The sequence below is a fragment of the Canis lupus genome, chromosome 10, assembly GCF_003254725.2.
Source record: "Canis lupus dingo isolate Sandy chromosome 10, ASM325472v2, whole genome shotgun sequence".
Lineage (NCBI taxonomy): Eukaryota > Metazoa > Chordata > Mammalia > Carnivora > Canidae > Canis > Canis lupus.
In genome coordinates, this window is record NC_064252.1 from 46,226,413 (window position 1) to 46,250,284 (window position 23,872).

General features: G+C 43.4%; 1 long non-coding RNA gene and 1 other non-coding gene across 2 annotated transcripts; one reads left to right on the forward strand and one right to left on the reverse strand.

The window, feature by feature from the left end:
- Positions 1-8,729: 8,729 nt before the first annotated feature.
- On the reverse strand, positions 8,730-15,600 carry LOC125755949 (uncharacterized). Its single transcript, XR_007413593.1, has 2 exons — positions 14,727-15,600; positions 8,730-14,275 (listed from the first exon to the last, which is right to left on the reverse strand). It is a non-coding gene; the product is annotated as an uncharacterized LOC125755949 (long non-coding RNA).
- A 546-nt stretch (positions 15,601-16,146) lies between these two features.
- On the forward strand, positions 16,147-16,239 carry TRNAI-UAU (transfer RNA isoleucine (anticodon UAU)). The gene is given in 2 exon segments: positions 16,147-16,184; positions 16,204-16,239. It is a non-coding gene; the product is annotated as a tRNA-Ile (tRNA).
- The last annotated feature ends 7,633 nt before the right edge of the window (positions 16,240-23,872 follow it).

Here is a 23,872-nt window from a genome sequence, read left to right on the forward strand (position 1 = left end):
TGAGCATTTCTTTCTCAAAAGTATTGCATATTGTTTGGCACCAAAACAACTCTAACGGTATTCTTTGTCTGTCCCCTGTAAGTAAGCCAGAGGAGACGTAAACAGTGACTCCTGAAGCAACAAGGACCCATCCATGCATGATAGGTGAGGTTTGTTTTGGATGTTAACTGGATGCTTGGGTAGTGGGTGGATAGAGGCATGAACAAATTCCCACCTAAAGAGAAAAATTATTAGCTGAACAGATGTTCTGTTACATAGTACAAAGGAAATGATAGTTACCCTGCATTTTAATTTATGAAGTCAAATAAGGTGAGTAATTGAGGCCACAAGTTGGGGTCTGAATTATCCAGATGAACCCTAAACACAGGCTAAACAATCTGCTGTATGGTCACTGTCAAATAAGCTCTCTGGCTTGTACTGTAAGGATAAAATATCACATCTGTTCAATTGGCAGTCTTCCTATTCAATTTGAGTGTCTGGCACCATTTATTCGACACCAGTGTTCAGGAAAATGTTACGGCATGGTCTAGTCACAGCCAGCTGGAATCCTCCTACCTGTCGATCTGTGGGCTCTTTCTAGTTTCTAGACCTTACCTCCTTGCAGTAGCCACCTCTCCCCTCTCACAGGAGCTCATTTGCACTGTGGAATCAGAAGCAAACGGATCTGCTATAGGATCAGAGCTTGTTAGAACGTGTCCTGCCTGCTGGTGCCTTGCTCTGGTCTCCCCTGGATGGCAATGACTCCCCTTCCAAATCACTGAGTTCAGTAGATGCTTCTAGGCTTTGGTGAACCTGGCTGGTGATAGCTGTCAAACCCCTACAACCTTTCAGATGGACAGAACCAGTTGCTCCGGCCAATTCCTTTCCCTGAGCTTCTGGGTCTGTCTTTGCCTCTCTGACTTTCATGTAATTCAGCAAATATTTAAAAACAGAGAGCTTTATATGAATGCAAGGGCTAGATTATGAGCTGTATGGGTTACTTGGAAATCTGTGCTCTGGGCCTCCTATCCCTTGAGTTATTTACAAGTCTGTTTTGAAACTTCTAGACGTATGGTTGGTTTATTTTTGCTGTTGGTTTTTTGTTGTTATTTGGCTATCATTTTGGCTTTTTTTTAAAAAAGATTTTATTTATCATTAGAGAGAGAACATGAAAGAGAAAGAGAGAGAGAACAAACAAGGAGAGCGAGGAGGGAGATGCAGGCTTCCCACTGAGCAGGGAGCCTGATCTGGGCTCCGTCCCAGGGCCCTGGGATCCTGACCTGAGCTGAAGGCAGATGCTTGACTGAGCCATCCAGCTGCCCTACCATTTTGTTTTTCGTTTCTAATTTTATCGCACTGTGGTGTATGAAGATGGCCTGGGTATTATTTTTGGGTGGATGGATGTGTTAATATTTCCTTTGCAGCTTAGCCTACGGTCAACTTTGTGAATGTGTATTCTTCTCCTAGAATGCAGTTCTAAATGTTTCTATTAGGTTAACCTGCTGTGTCACCCAAATAATCATTATCCTTATTTTTATTTTCTTATTATTTTTTTATGAGAGAGAGTGAGTGAGTGGGGTGGCAGTGGTAGAGGGAAAGAGAGAGAGAGAATCTTAAGCAGGCTCCATGCCCGGCATGAAGCTGAACACAGGCTCAATCTCATGACCCTAAGATCATGACCTGAGCCCCAGTCAATTTCTCCCTATTCTTTGAGCAGATTTTACTTTACATATTTTGAATCTATGTTGTTAGATGTAAAAATCCTCATGACTATTTTCCTTCTTGTTGTAGTGTTTCTTGATCAATATGAACGATTTCCTCTTAGTTTCTTTTCACCTTGACTTCAACTTTGTCTGATATTAATATTGCTATACCTTTGTGTGCTTGTGTAGTTTCCAGGTATTGGAAGTTGATCAAAAAGATGCCACAAGGCTCCTGGCTGGCTCAGTCAGTGGAGCGTGTGACTCTTGATCTCAGGGTTGTTAGTTTGAGCCCTGAGTTGGGTATAGAGATTACTTAAAAATAAAGTGTAAAAAAAAAAAATGCCACAATAACTTCTTCCCTTCTCGAATCCATACGCCTTGCATTATGACTTTGTCACTCCTCAAAGGTGAGTGTGTTTCTGCACCCATGGCATGTAGCTGGAGTTTAAAAATCTCTAGTCTGAGAGCCTCTGTTATTTAAAAGGTGATCAACTCTTTTATGTTTGTGTAATTATTGCTATTTTTTTTACATACTCTTGACATTTTATTTTCTGTTTTCTAATTGCCATGCTGTGTTAGTTTCTTATTGTTGCTAAAACAAATTACTACAAACCTAGAGGAGCTTACAATGACACACATTTATTATCTTACAGTTCGGTACGTCAGAAGTCTGAATGGGTATTGTGAGCTAAAATCAGAGTATTGTCAGAGCTGTGGTTTTTTTTCTGGGGATTTGAGGAGAGAACCCGTTTTCCTTCCCTTTCACAGCTTCTAGAACCCTTCCTCCATTGTGCAATGCCCTTCCTCTATTGCTAAAGGGCATCACTCCATCCTCTGCTCTCTTTGTCACACCACTCTCCCTGTGACCCTCCTGCCTTCCTCTTTCCCCTTTTTTTTTTTTTTTTTTAATTTTTATTTATTCATGATAGGCACACAGTGAGAGAGAGAGAGGCAGAGACACAGGCAGAGGGAGAAGCAGGCTCCATGCACCGGGAGCCTGACGTGGGATTCGATCCCGGATCTCCAGGATCACGCCCTGGGCCAAAGGCAGGCGCCAAACCGCTGCGCCACCCAGGGATCCCTCCTCTTTCCCTTTAAGAACCTTTGTGATTCCATTGGACCCACTCAGATAACTCAGGATAGTCCCTCCATCTCTAACGCCTTAGTATAATCACACCTGCACAAGGCCCTTTCATCAAGTAAGGCAACATAGTCACAGGTTCTGGGGATTAGGATGTGGCCGTCTTTGGTAGGGGGAATGGATGAGAGGATGGGGTGTTATTCTGTCTACACACACCCCTCCTCCTTGTTTTTTCTCCTCTTTCTTTCCTAGTTTATCAGGATGCTCCTGGCTGTAACAGAAACCCCAGTTAAACAGCGGCGTAACCAATGGAAAGTTAAACACTTGTGTAACTGGATACCCAGTGGGAGAATGAGCCTGTGACCAGCAGTGTCATCATGGACCTTGCTTCTTTCCATCTCTCAGATCTGCTATTTGCAGCATCAGCTTTATCCCAAGGCTGCTTCTTTGAGAGGTCAAGGGTTGTAAAGTGTCCATAGGTTTTCCTTTCGGCCGGGACTTCCTGACCTTGGCACCGTTGACATTTTGGGCTGAATAATTTTTGTAGGGGGCTGTTCTTTTGCATTGTAGGATGTTTAGCACATCCATGGTTTCTCTCCCCTAGATGCCAGAGTTCTTCTCCAGTCGGGACAACCAAAAATGTCTCTAGACATTGCCCAATGTCTCTGGGGGTCAAAATTGCCCCCAGGTAAGAACCAGGTGTGCTTACTGGCAATCTGAGGCTCACATGACCATACTTGAACTAGTTATTGGGGCAAAGGGAGTGGGCTACTCTGATTTAGTCAAATTAAGATTTGTACTTGAAGCTGCCGGTGGAGTTGGCTTCCCTCAAAGTCTGTGGCCAGGGGGAAGGGGTGGGATCCTTACACAAAATTCAGATAGGAGGTAGGAAATAATTCTTGGGAGGTAGTCATGTCCATGACACCCGGCTTTTGATGACATTTTCTTTCATCGATTTTTCCTTTGACACCCTATTCCTATATATCTGGGGGTTATTCTTTAAATACATGCATTTATCTAAATTTGTAGATTTCTAATAATATGTATTGTTAAATAGCATCTATATCCCCCGCCCCCCCCAGAACCTAAGGCAAGAACAAAGAAATCTGGGCAAGTTTTAACTTCCTTCTGGAATTCCCTACTGGCAACTTCCATGTTGATTTTGTTTAGATTGTAATTTAAAAATTTTATACAGGCAATACTTAGATGTTAATATGTTAATATGTTTTCATAACCTATTAACTTGCGATTGCTTTTTATAGTCCAAACATTTTTGGGGAATTATTCTTTGTGTGTTTGTGTGTGTCTGTGTGTCTTTCTTCAGATCTGGGAAATTCTTGGCTTTTATAAAATTGTTTCTCATCTGTTCTATTATCAATTTCTGAAAAAATTTTTTGATGAATGCTAGAATTTTTAGATCTTATCTGCATGTTGTTGAACTTTTCTTTCTTTTCCTCATTTCCCTTTGTCCTGCATTCTGGGAATATTCTTTTGCCTAGTCTTTCAGTTTACTGTTTTTCTATTCAGTTAAAGTATTCTATGGTTCAGCCCCTCTACTGAGTTTTAAATTTCAATGGTTTCATATTTTTATTTACAAATACTTTTTAAAAAGATTTTATTTATTTATTCATGAGAGACACAGAGAAGGAGGCAGAGACATAGGCAGAGGGAGAAGCAGGCTCCCTCTGGGGAGCCCGATGCAGGACTCCATCCCAGGACCCCAGGATCACACCTTGAGCCAAAAGCAGATGTTCACTACTGAGCCACCCAGGCACCCCTATACTATTTCTTCTTAAAGAGTTCTGCCTCTGATCCACTCCAGTGGGGCTGGGGTATTGTGATGTTGGGGAGCATTTGGTTCTAAAGCTAGTAAGAGGGGCAGCCCAGGTGGCTCAGCGGTTTAGTGCCGTCTTCAGCCCAGGGCTTGATCCTGGAGACCCGGGATCGAGTCCCATGTTGGGCTCCCTGCATGGAGCCTGCTTCTCCCTCTGCCTGTGTCTCTGCCTCTCTCGCTGTCTGTCTTTCATGAATAAATAAATAAAATCTTGAAAAAAAATTAAAAAAATAAAGCTAGTAAGGTTGCAAAAGTTGCATATGGTTAAAATCAAATTAGAACATTCTTTATGTCACTCATAAAGTACAATATGCAGTAATTCTTAGACATGAAAGCTTGGGAACCACTGAGCTAGAACCACCACAGGGAGTAACAGAAGGAAATCAATATGGCAGATGCTTGGACCTTTGGTCTGTTTTGCTCTTAAGATAACCCTTGTCTTTCTGGGTGAACAGAGGATGGTTGGGTTGTTCTCAAAATGTTTCTGTTTGCCTGCAGGGTTACTGCATTCTGTGCGATATTAAGCCCTTTGCGCCAGTTATTAAATTATTGTCTCTCAGCTCCAAACCCATTGTTTACATTCTGCGTTATGATGCACGTGCCGGGATGCTGCAAACTCCATTGTTGCTTCCCAGCTGGTTCTGTTAGGCCCTGCCAGATGGAGGTAAGGAGGGGAGTCTGCAAGGATGGGGATGGGCGAAGCGGGGGCTGGCTCCTCACTGATTGCTTTCTGTCTGTGCTCTGCTTGCCGGTGGCTCTTGAGCTCCACACCCCGGGTCCTTCCCTCAGCTTCCTTGTCCTGTCCTCTACAACTGGCAGTTCTTGAAGTATCAGCTTTGAAGAGACCCCCATCAGAGAGAGATACCAACAGTAGAAGCTGGTGTGCCCCCTTTGGAGGTCAGAGTTTCAAGTCTGCACAAGTCCTCCCCCACCTTCCAAGTTTTAGTAATTGTTCTTTTTTTTTTTTGAACGATTTTATTTATTTATTCATGAGAGACACAGAGAGAGAGGCAGAGACATAGGCAGAGGGAGAAGCAGGCTCCCTGCAAGGACCCTGATGGGGACTCGATCCCGGGACCCCAGGATCATGACCTGAGCCAAAGACAGACCACTCAACCACTGAGCCACCCAGGCACCCCAGTAATTGTTTCTTCTTTGGTGCCCTCAGCCCCATGGGTGGTAGCTGCTTCTTCCAGCTGCTATGGTGTCTGTGATACTGCAGAACTCTTTTTTTTTTCTTTTCAGTTACCTAGTTAACTTTAAACCTAGCTAACAGTTCTCTGTAGTAGAGTCTTTGTCAAGACTGGCATGGTTTCTGTCTCTTGACTGGTATATTTTTATATGCTTAATTTTAGATATTAAAAGATTTGTTGGGGCTCCTGGGTGGCTCGGTTAAGCGTCCAACTCTTGGTTTTGACTCAGGTCATGATCTTAGGGTTGTGAGATCAAGCCCTGTATCAGGCTTTGCACTGTGTGGATCCTGCTTAAGATTCTCTCTCTCCCTCTCCTTCTGCCCCTCCCTTACTTCTCTCTCTTAAAAAAATTATTTATAGTTATGATTTGCAACCCAGGGAGGGTTAGATCCTAAGATCAAGGCATCAAATAAAGTGTTTGGCCCTCCAATATGTTGCCTCTCTGATGTTATCACAATTGGCTGTTGGCCCTGGGATGGAGCAGCTGAGACCTACTGGACAGAACACGGCAGAGTAGGGCAGCCAAGGAGAAATCCCTTCATCTACACTGTGGTTACTGTTTGCTTTCTGGGGCTCTCTGTAAATAGAACAGGAAGTTTATGTCTCCTGTCACCTCGCAGGTGGAAGGTCCTTGGGGAGACATTCATAGGTTAGCTCTGCTTTCAGTTTAGCTCATATATCTGCTACATTTCCATTTTCTCTGGCTCCAGGGCCAGTGGGCTCTCTCCTATACTTTCCTCTCTCCTCTCTCCCATTGAGATATTCTACAGCTTCTCTTTGCCAGGGGCCACTGAACACTACCCCCTTTAAATCATTGGTAGACACTCCCCACCACTTCACCCCTCCACCCCCCAGCATCCTGTGGCATTCCCTTAATTTTTCCTGGCATGGATCCTACATGCCTTGAATGAGAGTGGGGCTCTTATGAATCCAGGGCACTGTGGATGGTGGCTAACCTAGGCATTTCTTGTGTCCTGGTGGAATTCATGCCTGCTATCTGCAGATGGAGAAACTGAGAAATATCAGTCACTCCTACAACTTAGTCAGAAAGACCCCAACCCCCCCCCCCCAAAAAAAAAGCCAACAAAATAATGGGTGAAAGATTTGAACAAAGATATACAAATAGCCAATAGGTACATCAAAAATGCTCAACAGCATTAGTCATCAGGGATATACAAATTAAATCTACAATGAGATATTATTACATACCCAGTAGAATGAATTAGATTAAAGAATGAATGAATTAGACAATACCAAGTGTTGACAAAGATGTAGAGCAATTGGAATGCTCAGCATCGCTGGTGGGAGTATAAAATGGCACGACTACTTTGGAAATAAGGGTCTGGCAGTTTTTTTTTCTTTTTTTTTTTTGGTCTGGCAGTTTCTTATAAAATACAGAACTTCATCAGGGCACCTGGGTGGCTCAGTAGTTGAGCATCTGCCTTTGGCTCATGTCGTGAACCCGGGGTCCTGGGATCGAGTCCCGTATCAGGCTCCCCGCAGGGAGCCGGCTTCTCCCTCTGCTTATGTCTCTGCCTCTCTCTTTGTGTCTCTCGTGAATAAATAAATAAATAAAATCTTTTAAAAAAATACAGAACTTCATCAAAGTTAAAAACTTTTGCACACCAAAGGTCACTATCAAGAAAGTGAAAACAAAAATGGAAGAGATTATTGCAAATCCTATATCTAGTAAGGGGTTAATATCTGGAATATATAAAGAAATCCTAAAACTCAATAACAAAACCTTAAAAATCTAATCAAGAAAGGGGCCCTTCTGCCCCTTCTGCTGAGCCCGGGTGGCTCAGCGGTTTAGCGCCGCCTTCAGCCTAGGGCGTGATCTTGGAAACCTGGGATCGAGTCCCATGTCGGGCTCCCTGCAAGGAGCCTGCTTCTCCCTCTGCCTGTGTCTCTGCCTCTCTCTCTCTGTGTCTCTCATGAATAAATAAATAAAATATTAAAAAAAAAAAGCAAAGGGCAGAAGATTTGAAGACATTTCTCCAAGGATATACAAATGGCCAATCAGGACATGACAAGATGCTCACCACCACTAAGTTGGGAAAAGCAGATCAAAACCACATGAGGTACTACTTCATCTCCATTGGAATAACAGTTACTAAAAAACCCCCAAAGAGAAAATATGCATTGGTGAAGATGTGGAGAAATTGCAACTCTTGTGCATTACAAGTGGCAATGTAAATGGTGCAACTGCTGAGAAAAACAGTATAGTTCAACAGAATTATCATATAAAGAAGTTCAACAAAATTCTCATATAATCCAGCAATTCCACTTCTGAGTACAGATCCAAAAGTGGAAGCAGGAACTCAAACAGATATCTGTATACCTCTGTTCATAGTAGCATTATTTGCAACAGCCAAAAGGTGGAAGCAACCTAAGTGTCCATTGACTGATGAATGAATAAACTTAATGTGGCATGTATATATGAATATTATACTAATATTCTATATTATATTATACTAATATAATATTCATATATGAATATTATACTAATATAAGGGATGAAATCTTGACACATGCTGTAATATAAACCTTGAAAACAGTATGCTAACTGAACCCAGACACAAAAGGACAAATATTGTATTATTCCATTTATGAGGTAACTAGAATAGTCAAATTTATAGAGATAGAAGGTAGAATAATAGTTACTAGGCGCCGAGGGGAGGGGAATGAAGAAGTATTTTTTAAAAGGGGAACAGATTTTCAGTTTGGGGTAATGAAAAACTTTTGGAGATGATGATTGCATAACAAGGTAAATGTACTTAATGCCACTGAATTGTACACTTAAAAATGGTTAAAATGGTGAATTTTACGTTTACAAGTTTTACAATAAAAAATGCGTTTATGAAAACTATACACAAAAATACCTTCTGATCCAGCAATTTCACTCCTGTATTTACCCAAAAGAAATGAAAACAAAATACTGTGCACAAGAATGCTCTTAGCAGCTTTATTTATGATAGGTCCAAGCAAGAAATAACCCAAGATGTCTATTAACAGGAGAATGGCTAAACCATGTATTGTTAACCTTACAAATAAAAACTGCCAGTTTATTTTACCAGCAAAAGATGGATTTACTTGGGAATAAAAGAGAATAGCAATCTAGGGCAAACAAGCCAATCAAAACCATAGGCAGGTCTGAGGAACAATGGAGGGGTGCATTCTTTTAAGGAGGAAAGGTGTAGAGGCACCTGGGTGGCTCAGTGGTTGAGCATCTAACTTTGGCTCAGGTCATGATCCTGGGGTCCTGGGATGGAGTCCTGCACCAGTCTTCCTGCAAGGAGCCTGCTTCTCCCTCTGCCTATATCTCTGCCTCTTTCTCTGTGTCTTTCATGAATAAATAAATAAAATCTTTTTTTTTTTTTTAAAAGAGAGGAAAGGAGTAAGTTGGAGAAGCTGTTATAAACTAAAAGTCCTCTGGCTGTAGTAGTAGAGTAGTATGCAAGGTCAAGTCCATCTCTTCCTGTTGGGTCTGCAGTTGACTATGAGTAGTGGGTGTGAGAGGTCCCCCTGCTGGAATCTTCCAACTTCATTTTAGTGAGGTTTTCCAGTTACTATGTTGCCCTTCTGATTTTTCTTGAAAGCATCACTAATCAATAGGTCCTTTATATTTAGTATTTTTTTCCCCCTCTCACATAACCAAGAAGAGCCTTTCCTGGTTGTCATGTCTAACATCGAAAGGAAAGTGCCTAGCAGTTGAAAACCACTTAAGCCACCTTGGAACAACAGTGAGCGTTAGAAGGAAGCTCTCAGGCACTTCTCATTGCAAGTCTGGATCTTCAGCATCATTGTATTGGGCACCTCCTTCTGGCAAAAAGATTGATAGACAAGTATAGAACCAAAAGCAACATGACAATTCCAAACTGTATGTTGGTTTTAAAATATTTATTGACCCAAAGTCATGTGCACCTCCTGGAAGTCTCTTAAGGTGGCTAGGAGGCAAAATAGTGAAATACTATAGGAGTGCCTGGAATGAAATAACAGAGGACATCTGGGAAGATACAGCACACACATAAACAGGAAGAACAGTTCATGAAATTTTTTTTTTTGCAAGAATAGCAAAACTTCTAAGATAGCTGAAAGAAAAACTATTGTTACCTCAAAAGAACTGTTTAGAACCATGTGTGTTATCAATAATAGTCTGTAAAGTTGCAGATTCAGAAACCATAAACTTGGAGAAGAATCCAGTGCTAGTTAATAGTTCAGATAAAAGACTTTTGTGAATTCTGAATCTTGTAACCCTTCAGAAATACTCACAGCATCATAACGCCATGGTTTCGGAAAAGGTCATAATCAAAGATTTCCTCCTTCCCCCCCCCCAAGAGATTGGGAAATGTAGATAAAGGCATTTTCTTTCCACAAAAGAGGAGAGGCAATGGACCTGTTGCCTGGTCCTGACATCTTGAGAAAAGCGTTTGCCCAGGTGTTGTCTGTTTCAATTCCCAGAAATCTATACTTTCAGGTCATCAGATGGTGTGCAGGTCCAGCCAGGGTTTGGTGCTTTCTTTAGATATGTCATAGGAAGGAAGCCAAGGGTCTATTCTTTATTTATGGTTTATGTATTTATAGCAGTGCAAAGGAGGCTAGGATTAGGGTTGCCATGTGTTTTGGCTGTTCATGACAGTCACGAGTTATGGTCCTTGATCAGTGTCACTGGCAGTGCCCCCTCTCACTCTCAGCAATGTCCCTGTTTGGAGGATGAATTAAGGGGAGCTAACTCTTGCCGTACAGTTTTCTATCAAGCTACTCCCACTGATAGTGGCTAGAAGTACAATACACACACACACACACACACACACACATCTGCTTGAAGGCAATGAAGAGCTACGGAGGCAGTCCTGTGTCGAGGAGCCACAATTCAGGGAGAAGTGCAGAGGTGAGTGTGACACCCTGAGTGGCTTTCCTCCCTGATGCGTTGGCCCACAGGTAAGTGGGAGGAACCAAGAGGCAGAAAAGCTGGGCAGAGAGCAGTACTTCTCAAGAGTAATACGTGATTTTTTAAAATGTCTGAGTTTAAATAAGTTCATTTTTAAGTTTATAATAAAACGTCTACGTAATATGAAAACACGGCATCATAGTTAAAATGGCAGCATTTCTTATTTGTACATAAAATAATATTTCTCAGTATAGGGCATCTTAGAATTAGTGAAATATGGTATATTTGTTCCCATGTATCAGTGTCTCTAGAGGACAGATTCCTAGAGGCAGAACTGCTGCGTCAAAGATGTATGCATTGGAGAGATTCTGTTGAACTGTCTCAAAAACAAAAACAGTGTCCATGTGTCACACGCTTACCAGTGTTGGGGTTAGCAGTCTTTTAAGTTTCTTCTCATCTACTGGGCTCTTATCAGGTCTTCACTTCAGCTTCAATCCAGAGTGAAGGGATCTGTGGTTCCCCAAATTACCCGGCTCCCTCCTGTGTGTATTCAGTTCAGTCTGCATCACACTGTCCTAGAGGTTGGGCCATGGGACCCACACTTCTTTCTCCCCTAAGGGAAAATAAAGGGCCATTTCCCCACGTGGTGCTGGAGAGGACTGTGGGCTAATTAGCATAAGAGGGGATCTCAGAAGCTCCCTGATCTCAGGGGTTCTGGAAGGCATTCAAGGTGGTCTGCACTGTTACTGCTGGCAGCACATCTTCTAAATTTCTAATTTGAAAAAAGTAATTAAAGTAATTCCTTGGGGGCGCCTGGGTAGCTCAGTTGGTTAAGTGTCTGCTTTTGGCTTGGTCTGTGACCCCAGGGTCCTGGGATCCAGCCCTGGGTTGAGTGGGCTCCCTGCTCAGCAGGGAGTCTGCTTCTCCCTCTCCCTCCACCTCTCCCTCCAGCTCATGCCTGCGTGCACTCTCTCTCTCTTACAAATGAATAAATAAAATCTTTTTTTAAAATAAGTAATTCTTCAGACAATCTCTTGCCCCACGAAAATGGGATCACTGGGAACCTCCCAGCACCTGCAGATGTGTGCATATGACTCAGCCACTCCCATGGATCCTATGTGAGGTTTTTTTTTTTCTTTTCTTTCTTTTTTTTTTTTTTTTCTATGTGAGTTTTGACTACTCCATGGCAATTTTTTTTTTAGTCCTATACTGATTAGTATACGCTTATATTGGAATGCTGGCTAAAAATAAAAAATGTGAAAAGTTTGCTGAAATAAAGCAAATGAAGACCATAACATGAAAACTCTACAATATGACTCAAGATGATCTTCATTTGCTAGACATGCACATTGCATCCAGCTGATTAAAATGTTTATCTGGCTCATCCTGATATCTCTTCTATGTCAGAAACCAAAGCCAAAAAAGAAAATAGAGTGACCATTCTATCCAATACAGTCTTTCATTATTAGGAATAAACACGAGCCAGACCCACTTCATAATATTTGCAGAGTGGTGCTTGTATATAGTAGCCTGAACCTGTATGTTTTATCTCATTGTTTGGACACAAAAACATGAAAGTAATAAAAATAAACGCATTTTCTTAAAGTGCAAGAAGCATAAATTCCAAACATTCATTTAGAAAAGCAGTTTTTGTCTGTTTTTGATGCTGAGTCATTAAATTTCATATTTTAATATACATTTGTCCCAGTATTAAATATAAATGTTCTTTTAAAAGTTATTTGCTAAACAGCACTGTTGGTGGGAATGCTAACTAGTGTAGCCACTCTGGAGAACAGTATGGAGGTTCCTCAAAAAGTTAAAAATTGAACTACCCTATGATTCAGCAGTTGCACTCCTAGATATTTACCCAAAGAAAATAAAAATACTAATTCAAAGGGATACATGTACCCTGATGTTTATAGCAGTATTATCTACAATAGCCAAATTATGGAACAGCCTATTGACTGATGAATGGGTAAAGAAGAGTAGTGTATATTTATGACAGAATATTACTCAGCCATAAAAAAGAATGAAATCTTTTTGCTATTTGCAACGGCATGGATGGAGTCAGAGAGTATTATGCTAAGTTAAATAAATCAGTCAGAGAAAGACAAATACCATATGATTTTATGCATATGTGGAACTTAAGAAACAAAACAAGCAAAGGGGGGAAAAAAAAGAGAGGAGAGAGAGAGGTAAACCAAGAAACAGAACCTTAACTACTGGTGGTAGTACACCTGAAACTAGTATTACTCTGTATATTAACTAACTGGAATTTAAATAAACACTTCTAGAAAGTTATTTGTTAACAAAGCATGATTTTCCCTTACATAAATAAGGTAAATCAATTTTGCAACTACATGGCAAATGGAAATAGGTTGAGACTAGCCGTTATACTGTAGGCATTACTTGAGATTGCTTTAAAGTTACACAGGAGCACCTGGGTGGCTCAGTGGTTGAGCATCTGCCTTTGGCTCAGGTCACGATCCCGGGGTCCTGGGATAGAGTTCCACATTAGTTCCCTACAGAGAGCCTGCCTTCTCTGTGTCTCTCGTGAATAAATAAATAAAAACTAAAAAAAAGTTATACATACATATCAAATGTTTTGTATTTTACTTTTTTAGAATTTTATTTTAAAAATAACATATACATCACAAAAATTATTAAATGATTAATAATCTCAAGGTGTTGGGAAGTATATACATGATAAAAAGAGTTCTCCAATCGAGATAGGCGGGAAAGCTCTTATTTGGTCTAGATCCCCTAGATTTTTTTTTTTTTTAAAGATCTTATTTATTTATTTATTCATGAGAGGCACACTGAGAGAGGCAGAGACCTAGGCAGAAGGAGAAGCAGGCTCCCTGTGGGGAGCCCGATGCGGACTCGATCCGGGAATGCCAGGATCATGACCTGAGCCAAAGGCAGACGCTCAACCATTGAGCCACTCAGGTGCCCCTAGATACCCTAGATTATGAAGGAAACTGAGGTCCAGAGAGGGTAAGAGATTTACTTAAGGTCACACAACCAGGGAGGGTCATGGGTCAGACTCTTAATTCATGGCTCTTCAGAGTCAGTCTGTGGAGTTTAAGTGATTTGAAGCTCTCTAGAGACTTCTTGCTGGAAAAATCTCTCGGGTAGCAGACATCCTGACACTGCCCCCCCCTCCACGTTCTGCACTGCCTTTACTAGATGCTTCCTTCCCAGCCCCACTCTCCTTGGGGATTAAGCTATTTTAGTTTCCAAAGTCCATAGGGGGTGCTGTCTTCCCCTCCCATGCAACCAGGATCAGTTAATATCTGCTGAACCAACAAAAGAAGAGATCCAGGATAGAAGAAGTGAGAGGCAAGGTGGAGGCCAACGTTGCTGCTCAGGGTTTACCAGGTGTGCTCTCCCTGAGGGACTTAGAGGCCGGAAGAGCAGACTCTGCAGATACTACTGGATTTGAGAAGACACTACATATAGGTCCATGACTTACTTTGTTTCCCAGGAAATTAACCCTTTTCAATTTAAAATTCAAAATCTGGGGCGCCTGGCTGGCTCCAATGGTGCAGCATGCAAGTCTTGATCTTGGGGTTGTGAGTTCAAGCCCCACACCTGGTGTAGAAATTATTTAAAAATAAGGTTACTTATTTCCCCACACTCTGCCCTATTTATCTCTTCCACCTGGCTGTTCCTGAGTTGTATCCTGTTGTAACAAATTGGCAATCTAGTAAAAAAAAAAAAAAAAATCTTAAAAGAAAAAAACCTTTAAAAATAAACAGATAAAATTTAAAATTTTTAAAAAAGCATTCCCACCTCAGGGAAACCATGCAATTACCTTCACAGCCTGTTCCAACTTATTTATTTCAAAGTCTCACTCTCTGCTGTCCTGGATGTACCCTGGACTTGGCCAGGCATGCTCCAAGAAGCCCTAATCCTGCTGTGTTGTAAACAACTCTGCATCCCACCGCCAGCCTGGTGCCTCATGGGATCCTGCAGCTGTGTTGACCATCCCCCTTTCTGAGCTCTTGCTCTTGTTCAAAACTATCTGGAGCACCTCACTTACCTCCTCTGGGCGGATAACCCAGCAGGCACAGGGCCCTGAGCTTCCTACCAGCACCAAGGCAGGGGCCTGTTACTGCCTCTTCATGGTCTGCCCGGTCAGTCTGATTGATTCCGCTTGAATTTGAAGCCTCTATGCAATCCTACCGTTTGGCACGGTCGCCCTATCACAAGCTGTGACTGAGCAGTCACCCTCAGAGTGACTACATACGTGATCTTTATTCTGTCTCCCATCACTTGCTCATAGCAGTTCCCCCAGCCTATTATCACAGCGTTCTGTTGTTTGTTCTTCCGGCTCCGGTCAACCAAACGGGGTGACCAACATGCCAACAGAGGCCCAGCAGACAATCCAGGGTGGCAACCCTGGAGGAAGACACAGGGACGGTGGTGTCTACTTTGTGCAGGTGGCTGCAGCTAACCTCCCCGGGGGACGCGGGTGTCCCGCGGAGTTACCAACGAGGTACAGCAGGCACAGTGTCTAGAGCCCGTCAAAATGCTCACATTTTAAATTCTTTTGAAACCAGAAGGAAAAATAATATTGTAACAATAAACCCAGCCTGAATTATATATATTTTTATTTTGCCGTAATAAAATGCCATTAAATTTTTTTTTTTTAAATGAAGTAAGGGGTCCAGGAAGACTAAAGTGCCTAGGGCACCGGACAGTTATAATTGGGCTCTAGGTACAGTGTGACAATATTATTATTATTATTTTTTTTTTAAGAAATGGGTATCCAAACCTCTTGATTTTTAAATACGGGGAACTCGTTTTAAAACGAAGACAAACGTGTAGTGGCCCAGCAAAGCCCGCGGGCTGAGTCTGCACCTGCCGCAGGTGCGGGCTACGGTCCCGTCCCCCGGAACGGCCTCGGCCGCCGCGGCCTCGGGGACGCGCTGGTGCCTGGCACCTCGGGGCGGGCCGGGCTGGGAGGCCGAGGCCCCGCCCCGCCCCCGCCCCCGCCCCCGCCCGGGGCCGCCCGGCTCCCCGCCGACGGCTCCCGGGCCTGCAGGGCGGCGGGTCCCGCGGGCCCCGGGAAGCGGCCCCTGCCCTGCGCCCGCCCGCCCTCCCGCCCCCCGCCGGCTCCCGCGGCGCCCGCTCGCGGACGGAAACTCCCGGGAGGAGCCGGCGCGGCGGCCGCGGCTCCTCCTCCCGCGCTGCCCGGAGGGCGGACCGCGCGCCCCCCAACGGCCCGGTGGCCTGTCGGGCGCGGCCCCGCCAACCTGCCCTCCGTCCCCGGGGGAGACCCCCGCGGGGCCCCCCGCTCGCGCCCCCCGGGCCGCGGCGCCCGCCGCTGCCGCCGACTCGCGGCCGGAGCCCACGCCGCGGAGCCGGGAGCCGCGAGCCGCGAGTGCGCATGCTCCGCCGGAGCCCGCACCGGGCCTGGGTGAACCCTGATAGAGCCATCGCGAGGCCGGCTCAGCGGAGCTCCAGTGGCGCAATCGGTTAGCGCGCGGTACTTATACAGCAGTACATGCAGAGCAATGCCGAGGTTGTGAGTTCGAGCCTCACCTGGAGCACGACCCTTTTGGACACCGCCGCCCCCTTTTATCTCCTCGCCCGAAGGCACCGGTTGGTCTCTCTTTAGCCGGCGCAGCTCGCGTCGCTGCCTGCGTGCGCTGGTCGCTCGGCCGCCGGCAGGGAGCGGCTCGCCCTGGAGCTTCTTACCCGCCGTGCGAGCGACTTGTTGCCCCCACGCACCACCCAGCCGCGCGAGTCGGGCCATCTGCGTAACCGCTTCCTCCTGCTCCTCTTCCCCGGCCTCTCCTTTAACGGCACCCAGTCCCCGCCACGGTCCCGGCAGTGTGGAGGGGAGAGCCCGGGGCGCCGCGCCGTAGGGGTTGGGGCGCGGCGGGGGGGAGGCGTCGTGCGAGCCGGCGACCCCTCCTGCCGCGTGGGCCAGGGGCTCAGCGCGGGACGGAGGTGGAGCAGCTGCAGACACCCCGAGACCGCGGGCCTCCCCGCGTCCCCGGGCACACAGGCCTCCGGGGCGGGCGGGCAGAGTTGGGGAAACGTGCCCTGGGCGCGCCCCTCTCCCCGCCGTCAGTCTGCACTAGCGCGGGCCGGGCGGCCCGGGAGCAGACGTTTTCTAGGGGTGTCCTTTCATGCGTCCACCGATGCCAGCTTCAGAAGTCCTCCCGGACGGACAGGACATCTGGTTTTTGCAGCCAGCACGGAAACACTCCTCCGAAGCGCGGGGGCTGCTTTGCCTTGGGGTGGGATGGGTGCCCCACATCCGCAGAGGTGTGGGCGGAGCAGGGAACAAGTTTAGTCGGGTGACAGTCGTCCCACACGCGTTCTCCCCGAAGAGCGGTTTCTGCTGCTTTTATGGACAGGTTGGTAGTTAAATCCTGGGATGGAAATACTACCTGGAATGGGATGGAGAGCCCCACGCCCACTGCAATGCCAGAAAGTCTGCCCTCCTCACCTAACGCCCCTAACCCAGGGCCAGGCCCCTCCCAGGGAGGGCCTTTTGCTCACAGGCGCATTCATCCTCAGCAGATGGTGGGAAATCTAGCCTAGGCCTGGAGACAAGTATCTATATAATAATAATAATAATAATAATAATAATAGTTGCTTACATTAAAAAGTTTTAAGAAATAATTTGCATACCATTTTAAAGTATATAATTCAATGGATTTTAGTATATTCACCGAGGTGTGTAACCATTACGAGGGTCAATTTTAGAACATTTTCAGCACCTCAGTAAGAAACCCCATTTCCTGGAGCTGTCACTGCCCTAGCTCCCCACTCTTGCCCTAAGCAATCAGGAATCTACTTTCTATCTCTATACATTTCCGTACTGTGGACTTTCATATGGAAGTCCTGGTAAAAATCTACTCCTGGTAAGGATGCTATGACCACTATTGAAATAACAATAAAGGATTCAGAATATTACATAAACCTACTTGATAGAGCAGCAGCAGCAGTCTGAGAAGACTGATTTCAATTTTGAAGGAAGTTGTACTGTAATCATAGAACCTGTGGTCCTTTGTCCATTTAATGCTTTCAAGATTCACCATGTCCTACCCTGTATCAGTACCTGATTTCTTTTTATAAGGTAATTAATACACCATCGTATGAATTCTCTTCCTTTTTGGACAATGGTGAAAAGGTTGGCATTTTTATAGGAACACTTGCTGAAAAGTGTTTTTTAAAAGGGAATTAATTTTAAAATATACAAAGCATAAAAAGGATCAGACTGGCCACGTGTATATTTCTGACTGTTTGAGGGTACTCACTGCAAGAACTGTTCAGAGACTTTTTTTTTTTTAAGATTTTATTTATTTATTTGTGAAAGACAGAGAGAGAGGCAGAGACACAGGCAGAGGGAGAAGCAGGCTCCGTGCAGGGAGCCCAATGCGAGACTCGACCCTGGGACCACAGGATCAGGCCTCAGGCCAAAGGCAGGCACCCAACCGCTGAGCCACCCAGGCATCCCTGTTCAGAGACTTCTGAGAGCTGAGCACCCAGCAGTTTCTCCACATGGACAGAAATAACTGAATGTAAGATCATCCTGCCTAACTTCCCATCCAAGTCAGAATGAATCCCTTTTAGGGGGCACCTGGGTGGCTCAGTGGTTGAGCATCTGCCTTTGGCTCGGGTTGTGATCCCGGGCTCTTGGGATCAAGTCACGCATCAGGCTTGCCACAGGGAGTCTGCTTCTTCTCTCTTTGCCCATTTCTCTGCCGCTCTGTGTGCCGCTCAGAAAAAAAAAAAAAAAAAAAAAAAATCCCTTATACAAAACCCCAGCTCCCATTTGAAAATTTCTGGTATCAAAATGTCTTTTTTTTTTTTCATAAGGCAACCCATTCTACTTTCTGTCAACTCTCAAGGTTAGAACTTTGTCTTAAATATTGTTTCTGTCCCTCTTGGGTATTGCTGGAACAGTGGTGGTTGGGGACCTATTTTCTGGTTAAATGGTGAGGTGGGAAGGAAGGAAGTGAAATTAGTTGCCCTTTCTCTATTTGCTCTAGAAATCACCTTCTAGGAAATCAGTAATGGGTCAAAAAAAAAAAACAAAAAACAAAAACAAACAAACAAAAAAAAACCAGACTACTGGTAGATTTGTAGTCCAACCTCTTAATGTGACTTTGATTGAATTTTTTAAGATTGTGATAGGTAACAAAGATCAAATAGGGATATTATGGGAGAATGCTTTAAAAACCATACAGTGCTATGCAGATGGGAGGAGGTGGCATTATTAATGCCACAAGATTGGTAGATTAGTCCTGTGTATGATGTAGCGTGGCTTTAAGGCAGAAGATGTAGAAATACGCGGTGGATGAAATTGGAAGGGAGCGCGAAATTATAGGTGAACAGTTGGAGAGCTCTAGCAGGAGAGAAGCCTGACACACCCCAGGCTAGCATTAGCTTTGTACTTACTTTGCATGAAGACAGGCCTGTGGTGCTCGCTGCAAAGCTGCTCAATAGAATTTGGAGGACAAGTAGAGACAATCCAGAGACAAATGTTTCTGACAATTGACAATATGTAATTTGATAGAGATAATTGTGTGCCTGTGTTCAGAGCACAGTCCCGGGGATGCCTGGCTTGACAGCTGTTTGCCTTGTAAAGGATCTGGGGATTTCAGATGTATGCAACCTCAGTTGTCCCAGCGTGTGACCCAACTGGTAAAAATGTCAACAATTATTAATGCGTCACAGCACTGTATAATGCATTACATGGTGTGGTGTCAGAGATCACAAAACAGCAGCCTGTGGAACAAATCTAGCCTCCTGACAGGTTTTGTTTGGCTTTCTAGCACTGACTGACCAGGCGTTTGAAACATTTTTCATCATTGGCCTACATATTGGGAGACTTTACTGAAACGTCCAGATTTCAACTTTCTAATAAAAAATCAGAAAAGTTGGCCATCTGGGGCCCCTATTCCCACATGGCAATGTTAGCTGCCCTCTTTGGGCATGTGATCTTCCATTCTCTAGGGTCCCCCCACTTTCCATGAAGCCCCAGCACAGGGGTGGGTGCCAGCTGCCACTTCTTTCACCTGCTTGCTTTGCTGTTTTCTTAACCCTTGACTCATTTCTCTCCTGTTTCCCTGCAGACACTGAACATGTGGTCTCCATGTGGATCAGGGAGGGAATATTTCTGTTGAACAGCCTGAGAGCTGGGATATGTGTGGATACAGCCTATGTAAAATTCAACAGAACAAAACCCCAGTTCTTTATAATGGAAGATATATCCCAAAGTAGGGGAGATAGCATATTTACCCCCACCATGTATCCATCCATTATTACTTCCAAGACTTATCAACACTGTTTCATCTCTGGATTTCCACAACATTCTTCCCTTACCCTGCATGATGGTCACTGGAATATTTTAAAGGAAACCCCCCCCCCAAAAAAAAAAGGAAACCCCAGATATAGTTTAATTTAACTTGTAAACACTTCAGTAGGTATACCCAACAGCTAACCATGGAATCATTATTACACTTTGTAAGTTTAATAATAATGCCCCTGCATCACCTAATACCTAGTCCGTGTTAAAATTTCCACACTTATTCCTGAAAGGTATTTTTGCTTTTGGCTTGCTTGAATCAAGATCCAAACAAAGTCCACACATTGCATTTGACCAACATGTCTTTTGAGTTTCTCTCAACATATCTTTTGAGTATACCAATTCCTTCTCTCCCCACTCCCTTTAATGATATTTGTTTGTTCATCTGCAGAATTTCCCACGGAATTTGGCCAATGGCACCCTCAAGACACCCTTTCACAAACTCTTTGATCCCTCCTGACAATTAGCTCTAGAAGCTTGATAATATTCAGATTCAATTTTTTTTTGCAAAAATATATTCTAGGTGGTACTATGTGCTATTGCATCACAAGAGAAAGTACATAATGTTCCACATTTTATGATGTTAATTTTATTGATGAGTTCAGACGTGGTCAGCCTAATCCATCCATTATTAAATTCCCCCTCAGCCTCTAACTTAATGGTTTCAGCAGCCATGGATGCTCTTTGTCTAGATTTATTATTTTATTAAGGATTACACAATAGTGATTTTCTAATTCTAGTATTCATTCTACATTTATGACTGTGATTCTAAAAAAAAACAAACCTTTTTTTCTGTATTGACTGTTTGGTTTTCCTCAAGCACAATTCATGTTAGAAAAGCCTGGATAATATTGTTTTATTCTTTTCCTTTTTCTACTAATCTTCAAGAAGAATGAGTTGATACCCTCACAATTCCCAAAGGTGAACAATTAGTTTTTTATTTTACAGGGGTTTTTTTTGGGCAATAGTTTACATACAACAAACAATAGTAATAATGTTGAGTAGCCTTTTGAGTTCTCATTAGACATTCATGTATCTTCTCTGGTGAAATGTCCATTCAAATCTTTTGCCCTTTTTTGTGTGTGTGCATGTGTGGTTGTCTTTTCATTTTATTTATTTATTTAAATTTATTTATTTATTTATTTAGTGAGTTAGTTTTTTTAAAAATATTTTTTAAATTTTTATTTATTTATGATAGTCACAGAGAGAGAGAGAGGCAGAGACACAGGCAGAGGGAGAAGCAGGCTCCATGCACCGGGAGCCTGATGTGGGATTCGATCCCGGGTCTCCAGGATCACGCCCTGGGCCAAAGGCAGGCGCCAAACCGCTGTGCCACCCAGGGATCCCAGTGAGTTAGTTTTAGAAAGAGAGTGCACCTCTGCTCATAAGAGCTGGGGTGGGGAAGGGGATGGGGAGAGGAAGAGGGAGAGGGAGAGAAAGAATCTCAAGATTTCATGTGAAGCACAGAGTTTGACCAGGGGCTTGATCTCATGACCCTGAGATCATGACCTGAGCCTAAATCAAGAGTTGGGCACTTAACCAACTGAGCCACCCAAGTGCCCCTGTCTTTTCATTATTGAGTTGTAAGAGTTTTTAATAAATTAAATTTAGTAAATTATTAGTAAGTAATTTCTAATTATTATTTTTAGTAAATTTAATTTAGTAAATTATTAGTAAAGAATTTCTCCTAGTTTGTGGCTTGGACTTTTCTTTTTTTAAGAGTAGGTTCTTTTCCCAAGGTGGGGCTTAAACTCAAAACCTTGAGATCAAGAGTCACAGGCTCCCCAGACTGAGCCAGCCACATGCCTGGGTTTTCATTTTCTTAACTGAGTCTCTTCAAGAACAAAGTTTCAAAATTTTGATGAAACTCAATCTATCGGGCAGCCTGGGTGGCACAGCGGTTTAGTGCCGTCTTCAGCACAGGGCCTGATCTTGGAGACCCGGGATCGAGTCCCGCATCAGGTTCCCTCCATAGAGCCTGCTTCTCCCTCTGACTCTGTGTCTCTCACGAGTAAATAAATAAAATCTTTAAAAAAAAAAAAAAAAAAAGAAACTCGATCTATCAATTTTTTTCTATAGTATTTTTGGTGTCATGTCTAAGAAATCTCTGTCTAACCCGAGATCACCAAGATTTTATTCTATGTTTTACCTCTTATATTTAGGAGTTAATTTTTGTGTAAGGTGTAAGTAAAAGTCTAATTGTGCATGTGTGTGTGTATGGATATTCATTTCGGCACCAATTATTGAAAACATATCCTTTTCCTGATTGAACTGCTTTGACACTTTGTCAAAAATAAATTTACATTTTTACGTTTGTGAAAATGTGTTGGTCTTTTGCCAGACTATCACTCTATTCTATTGACCTTATGTCAGTGTGGTGTTATGCCAACACCACACTGTATTGATTACTATAAATTTGGAAACCAGATAATGTAAATCCTCCAATTTTGTTCTTTTTTTTTTTTTTTCCAATTTTGTTCTTTTTCAAAACTGTTTAGGCCATCGTAGGTCCTTTACCTTTCCATATAAATTTTAGGATCAGCATGCAATTTTCTATGAAAACATCCTGGGATTTCTACAAGAATTCCACTGAATTTGTTGATCAATTTGAGGAGAATTGTCTACCTAACAATTTTGAGTCTTTGGATTCCATAAACAAGGAACATCTCTCTATTTATTTAAGCCTTTAATTTCTCTCTTTTTAAGATTTATTTGTTTATTTGAGAGAGAGAGAGAGAGAGAGGAAGGGGCAGAGGGAGGGAGAGAGAAAAACTCAAGCAGACTGTGCTGAGTGTGAAGCCCCACATGGGGCTCCATCTTATGACCCTGAGATCATGATCTAAGCTGAAACCAAGTGTTGGATGCTTAACCGACTGAGCCACCCTAGTGCCCCTAGGTCTTTAATTTCTTTCAGCAATGTTTTGTAGTTTTCAGCATATAAGTCCTGTCCTGTACTATTTCTTTGTTAAATATTTGGCAGAAGTCATTAGTAAAGCACTGTGGGTCTATAGTTAGGAAGGTTTTTAAAAAAATTTTAATCCTATAAATTCAATGTCTTTAATAGATGTGAGACTATTCAGATTATCTATTGTTTAAAAAAATATTTATTTGTTTATTCATGAGAGACACAGAGAGAGGCAGAGGGAGAAGCAAAGCAGGCTCCCTGCAGGGAGCCTGATGCAGGACTTGATCCCAGGACCCAGGATCATGACCTGAGCCAAAGGCAGATGCTCAACCACTGAGCCACCCAGGCATTCCCTAGATTATCTATTCTTTTTTTTTTTTTAATTTTTATTTATTTATGATAGTCACACAGAGAGAGAGAGAGAGGCAGAGACACAGGCAGAGGGAGAGGCAGGCTCCATGCACCGGGAGCCCGACGTGGGATTCGATCCCGGGTCTCCAGGATCGGGCCCTGGGCCAAAGGCAGGCGCTAAACCGCTGCGCCACCCAGGGTTCCCTAGATTATCTATTCTTGAGTGAGGTTTGGTATTTTGTATTTTTCAAGAAATTTGTCTATTTAATTAAAGTTGTTCAATTTATTGGCATAAAGTCATCCTTAATATCCCTTCTTGTCTTTAGGATCTGTAGTCATGTCCTTGCAAGTTTTTGAAACTGGTTAATTTGTGGGTTTTTTTTTTTTCCTTTTCTTCCTGCTCAGTCTGATAAGAGGTTTTTTGCTTTTATTTATCTTTTTCAAATATCCAGCTTTCAGTTTCCTTGTTTTCATTTCAGTTTCGTTTCAGTTTCTCTATAGTTTCCTTGCTTTGCACTTGATACTGATGTGTGTGTAGAGAATGGATCTTGGGCTGTTGCCGGGCAGAGTGATACGTCAAAGTCAGTGCTATCGAGTTGGC